We start from the raw sequence: 5,821 nt of genomic DNA, 5'->3' as shown, positions 1-5,821 counted from the left end.
AGCTCACCAGATCTCTTGGCCACAAAGAAGGTAGGAGCGCAGGCAGGGGAGGAGGAGGGGCAAATGAAACCGCATTTGAGATTTGTGTCCAAAAACTCCCGCAGAGCTCGAAGTTCCGGCTCCGACATCGGATACAGCCAGCCAGCGGGGATGGTCGCCCCCGGAATGAGGTTATTGGCACAGTCAAAAGGGCAGTGGGGGGGAAGCCGGTCAGCCTCTTTCTTGTCAAACACATCCCAAAAAGCTGCATACCTCTCTGGGAGGATGACGGTCGCTGAAGGACTGCCAGAAACAGACGAGGAGGGAGAGGAAAGGGTTAAGGCCTGGGCTGGGACTGGCGCCTCCTCCAGAAGGCAATGCTGCCGGCAGTAGGGAGACGCAAACTCCACTTGCTGAAGTCCCCAAGAAATCTGAGGGTTGTGCTTAGAGAGCCAGGAAATACCCAGCATGATTGGGCATAAGGGAACCTTGGCTAAGTGAAACTGAATCTGCTCAACGTGGGACAGGGTGCGCATAGTGAGCAGAACTGTAATCCAGGTCACCGCGCCCGAAGAGAGTGGATGCCCATCAATGGTCTCCACTGCCAAGGGGGCAGGAAGGGGCAGGGTAGGAATCTTGTGTAAAAGGGCAAAGGACTCATCCATGAAACTGGTCATCGCCCCTGAGTCCACTAAAGCCAGGGCCTCCACCCCCCCCTCTGAGAGGAGCAGAGGTGAACATGCAACAGCAGATGGGAGGGTGGGGGGGGTGGGGGAAAGCACCCATCCGGTGGGGAACTGACCCCCACAACTGAGGCCACCAACAGGCTTGGGGGGCAGCCTAGTCAGGCCTGGGGACGAGGAGGAGGGGGAAGGAGAGGAGGAGGAGGGGGAGGCAGCGGAGCCATGGATGTCACTCGCAGGTCTTGGCGAAATGCCCCAGCTTTCCACATCAAAAACATCAGCGCTCAGCACGGGGGCGTTTAAACTCCTCTGGTGGCAGCGAGGCTTGAGTAGCTCCCAGTTGTATCGGGGTCTCCTCTGCCCCCAGCGTTGGAGCGGGGGGTGGGGGAGGAGGCAGGAAACGTGGGGGAATGGGAGGAGGGAAATACTGGCCCCTGGCTCCCCACCGGGACTGCCGGCGCCCCTCCAGTCGACTATCTATCTGAAGGCAGGTGTGGATGAGCTCCTCCAAAGTAGGCGGGCTGGGCGCGCACCAACTCATCCAAAATCTCATCGTTCAAACCATCCAAAAACTGAGCCAGTAGCGCGGCATCATTCCACTGTAAATCCTGCATCAGCAAGCGAAAGGAAGTTGCGTAGCTGGAAACTGAGTCCTTACCCTGCCGGAGGCAGCAAATCTCCCGAGAAGCCGTCTGCGTGCGCAGGGGGTCACCGAAAAAACGGGCCATGGCTATCATGAAACCTTGATAGTCCCCGAGCAGGGGGTCATTAGCGAGAAGAAGTCCCGAAGCCCATTTAGCTGCCATGCCTGACAGCAGGTTAATGACAAAACCCACACGAACCTGTTCCGTCTGGAAATCCTCAGGTCTAAGATGCATGTACATCTCTGACTGGGCCCTGAAAATCTGAAAAAGTTCTTTCTCACCAGAAAACTTCTCTGGCAATGCCACCGGGCATTTACGGCATGGGGGAAGCGGAGGGGGGGATTTGAAACCTAGCCTGTAGATCTTGCATGGCCACCGACAGTTGAGCCATCTGATCACGGAGCAACTGGTTCTCTTTCAGCAGAGCTTGCAGCGCTGGGTCCCCAGCACCCTCCATAAGGCAATTGGAGAGAGAGAGAGAGAGAGAGGAGAGAAAAAAAAAAAAAGAGGAATGGGGACCAAGCTGTCAAGGGTTCCTTGGAGGGCTCTCTCAGTCTAATCCAGTAGCCAAGTCCAGACACAGACAAAGGGATTCTTTTCAAAGCTTTATTCTTCTTTTACAACTTAATAACTCTATAGGTAGCAACTAGATCTGAGCAGCAGCATCCCTATGCCCTAAGTTGGAACAGTTGGTCTCCGTTTGAAAGGCAATTACTGACAGACCCCTGAATATAAGGACTAGGGAGAATCCCTCCCCTTTTCCCCTGGATCCTCTGGGCTCAACCATTCTTTGAGCGCGAACCATTTGGCGCTGCTCTCTGCGTCTGCGCCGCGCATCCCTCCCAGTCTGCTATCTGTGCTGAGTCACTCCCTGGACTGCTTTCTAAACTAGGAATGTGGGTGGGAGGAATCTCCGTCAGCTGTTGGTCCTGGGAAAAAAGGAGCACGCTCCTCTCCCGAAGGAGCGACTGCTCTTCCTCAGCATCAGAACTACTCTGGGATTCTATGGGCTCAGTGTCCACCCTGACAGCTTCTTACTATGCTGTCTAGCTTGGGCTCTTCACTGTGGTTCTAGAGAACAATGTATTAATGACGTGCACAGCGGCCATGTTGTCGCACCACAAGAGGGTGACGGAATTGGCCATCAGGTCGGCCGAAATGTGCACTGCTACATAAACGGGGAAGAATTCCAGGAAGGTGAGGTCTTGACAAATACCAGCAGCGGCTCAGCTTTCTGGCCATTGGCCAAGGCACCACTGATCCTGCCATATGAGTCTGAAGCCGAAGGCACCGGCAGCATCTGAATGAATCTGCAGGTCAGCTTGAAGGAGCAACTCGTGCCTCCAGAAGGAGACACCATTAAAATCCCTCAGGAATGTAATCCATACCTGCAGGTCCATGCGCATGGCGGAAGTGATTCTGGTGCGATGATGTGGGAGTCGAAGACCCCATATTGCCCAACAGAGGCATCGCAGGAAGGCACAGCCAGGAGCCGCCACCCTACAAGTGAAGTTCAAATGCCCCACTACTTCTTGGAGAACTCTAAGGGAGACTTTGTGAAGCTGCAGGATAGCCTGGAGCTTATCCTTGAGGACCAGCAGTTTGTCCTGAGGGAGGCGAGAACATTGTGTGAGGGTATCCAATTCGATCCTCAAAAATGTTATAGTAGCAGACAGGCCTTCTGTCTTCTCATGGGCCAAAGGTCCAAGGAAAGGGATACAAACACCCTGATTAAATCATAGCATTGACTGCCGCCTCCGGGTCCAGCAAACAGGAAATCATCTAAATAATGAATCACATTTTCGGAGCCCATCCTATCCCTCATGGCCCATTCCAGAAAGGTGCTGAACCTCTCGAACATGGCGCAAGAGATGGAGCATCCCATGGGAAGAGTGCGGTCGATGTAAAATTTGTCCTGAAAACAGAATCCCAGAAAATGAAAGTCCACGGGATTGATAGGCAAAATGCGAAAGGTGGATTTAATATCACACTTGCCCATCAATGCCCCATAGCCGAGATCCCAGATCATGGCCACCGCCTTATCAAAGGAGGTGTACCGCATGGAACACAGATACTCAGGGATCTCACCATTAACAGACCGACCCTCGGGGTAAGAAAGGTCTGTGAATTAACCTGAACTCCCCAGAAGCTTTCTTGGGGATTATTCCCAAAGGGGAAATCCGAAGGTTGGGTATTGGAGGTGTGGAAAAGGGGCCTATGACTTGTCCCGAAGGACTTCCTTGTTGATTTTTTCCTGAAACAAGCTCTTCATGACAAGGACGGACCACTGATTACAAGTGAAACACGGCCTGCGCTGGCCCTTGAAGGGGATCTTAAAACCCAGCGTGAAACCGCGTTCCAAGAAGATCGCGTCCCCCCGGTTAGGGTAACGTCCTAAAAGCTGAAGTAGTGGAAATATCTTAACTGGGCTGGGGCCCTTTGGGAGGGGGATGTTGCCCGCCACCTGGCGGTTTCCTGCCGCCATGGTCGTCTTTCGGGGGACTTCTCCATCCCCTGCCCTTGGGCAGGAGATGTAGGAATGCTGACCGCCGCAAAGGGAGCATTCATGACGGAAGCGGCACGGGTTTGGGGAACAGGAGCCCTTGGAGTTGAATTCCCAGCACAGCCAGTGGTGTTGAACCCCTGGACCCACAATAGGCCTGGAGGCCATTGCAAGAGACAGCTTGGTGAGAATGTGGCCGCTGTCTGATCTGTCCCCAAAGCCCGGCCTGGAAGGGGTCATAAACTGGAGCCAAAGGTCCTGGTCCTTTAGATCCCAGCGCATGGAAGCTGGCGGCCCTCTATCAGAAGGCCTCGTCATAGGCCAGCCAGGCGCTCCCTTCGTACTCAGTGTAGGCCCTGTATATTATATCCAGATATTTGGTAAGGACCTAACCCCTCTCGGGGAATTTCTGTTGAAGGATGCCAAGGTAAATTAAAAAACCTGGTAACCAGTTTGCCCATGTGCGCTGTACTTTACGACCCTTACTCCGATTGGGTTCCTTATCACGGTTCCTATCCTTGTCATTGGCATCGGGCTCCCAAAAGAGCAGGGAAAAGACATCTATAAATTCCCCCCGCAAAAAAATTTTCCAAGTGGCAACAGTCAGGTGGAAGCCAATAGGGGAAGTAGCACCAGTGGGCATGGCTCCCCTTACGAGGTTAGCACAGGGATCAGCCAGAGGCATCTGGGATGCCGGTAGGGGGGCTGATGGGGAGGGCAAGGGGTCCTGAGCCGACCCCACGGGTCCTTGCCAAACACTGGCACAAGCGAAGTTAAGCAGCTGGGACTAGAGTGGCAGTGTGGGTGTAAGGGAGGAGTCTCCCATAGACACCAGTGAGGGGGGTGAGGCGATGAATCCCACAGAAATAGGGAAGTTGGCTAAATGTGCATTTGAACTGTGAAACATGACCTGAGGCGTGGGCTGAGGAGTACTGGTTGTGGGGGCCGCCATGACTGGAGGCAGTGGAAGTGGGGGGAACGGACAGCCCTGAGGGGTAAACCAAGGCATCCAGCCCCAGGGGTTGATATGCCCCATGCCTGGCCAGGCGAATTGAGGTGCAAAGGCAGTCTCACCTGAACCCAATGTGGCCGTGGTCTGATCCCCAACCAGCAAAGCGGATGGCGTTGCTTGGGTCGCAGAAGATGAGGAAGCCACAGGAGAGAGGAGCTCCTCTGGGGGCCGTGTGCTCTCGGGAAGAGCTGGCGCAGAGGAGGTGGAAGCTTCGACGGCGTCCAGACATGCTGAAATAGAAATTAGAAAGTAGTAACATGCGTTGGGTCTGCTGTCACGTTCTTTTGGGTTGGACCACTGTGGATTTCTTAGGCCTGGCCAGGGGAAGGGGAGGGATTCCTGATGAATGCTCAGCTGCTTCCAGGCGAGCAAGGATTGATGCCAGTACTGGGGCCCTACCCTTGCCCTTCTTCCCACCCTGGCCCTTCTTCCCACCCTGGCCCTTCTTGGGGGGCATGATGTATGGTAAGTGGGGCTTAGGAGTCGGTGCTTTGACACAAGGCGAATTGGGGCCTATTAGCAAGAGAACGCGAAGCAAGGACTGGATCCCTGGTCCCAGTGCAACACTCCAACCACTACACAGGCCAGCCCTTGTAAGCACTAAGCGTAGGCCAGAGCCTAAACCTGCTGCAGGAGATCCCTGCGAGGGCGACCCTGATGGACCTCCAGGAATAGAGGCGGCACCTCTAGCCCACTGTTATAGGGTGAAGGCAGGCCGAAGAGGAACTGTGGGCCAGAGGCCTGACAAGAGAGGGCTGCGGCCACTGGCAAGCAGCAAGGCCGGGGGCGCGTGCGCCACTGATGCGACTGCCAGCACCCCCGAGGTGAGTGCCAGCGAGTTCCGGCGACCTCTCCAGCACCGGCTGGAGAGGGCTGAGGCCGCCACCGAACAGTGAGGCAAGGCAAGGGGTGTGTGTGCCGCTGATGCGAGCGCCGGTGCCCCTGGAGAGCCGCAAACGCTGGCCGGAGGGAGCCGCGGTCGCCAGCAAGCAGTGAGGTG

The sequence above is a fragment of the Heloderma suspectum genome, chromosome 6 (genome assembly GCF_057233095.1).
Source record: "Heloderma suspectum isolate Gila_16-S chromosome 6, 16-S_ref, whole genome shotgun sequence".
Classification (NCBI taxonomy): domain Eukaryota; kingdom Metazoa; phylum Chordata; class Lepidosauria; order Squamata; family Helodermatidae; genus Heloderma; species Heloderma suspectum.
Note: the sequence above shows the minus strand (reverse complement) of the source record.